Here is a 252-nt window from a genome sequence, read left to right as displayed (position 1 = left end):
TGGCACCCACAGTGGCTTTGTTCACACCCCCACTGTGCATGATCACGTCTCACGTTTCATGCCGCATACACGCGTATTGTGCAGGGACGTGCATGCTTGTGCGTGGTGCCGGCCCCACACCGGCCCAGGAAGACATAAGAAAAACTGTCGCTATATTCTATGCCACTATATTATAGTATATTCTAGGCATTATCCTGTCGCTCCTCTCCCCCGCTCTTGCCACGCAAGGCTGACACAGACAACGTCTGTCAG

Source organism: Rhipicephalus microplus, unplaced genomic scaffold (genome assembly GCF_043290135.1).
Source record: "Rhipicephalus microplus isolate Deutch F79 unplaced genomic scaffold, USDA_Rmic scaffold_511, whole genome shotgun sequence".
Lineage (NCBI taxonomy): Eukaryota > Metazoa > Arthropoda > Arachnida > Ixodida > Ixodidae > Rhipicephalus > Rhipicephalus microplus.
The sequence above is the reverse complement of the archived record's forward strand: the minus strand, read 5'-3'. Positions refer to the sequence as shown.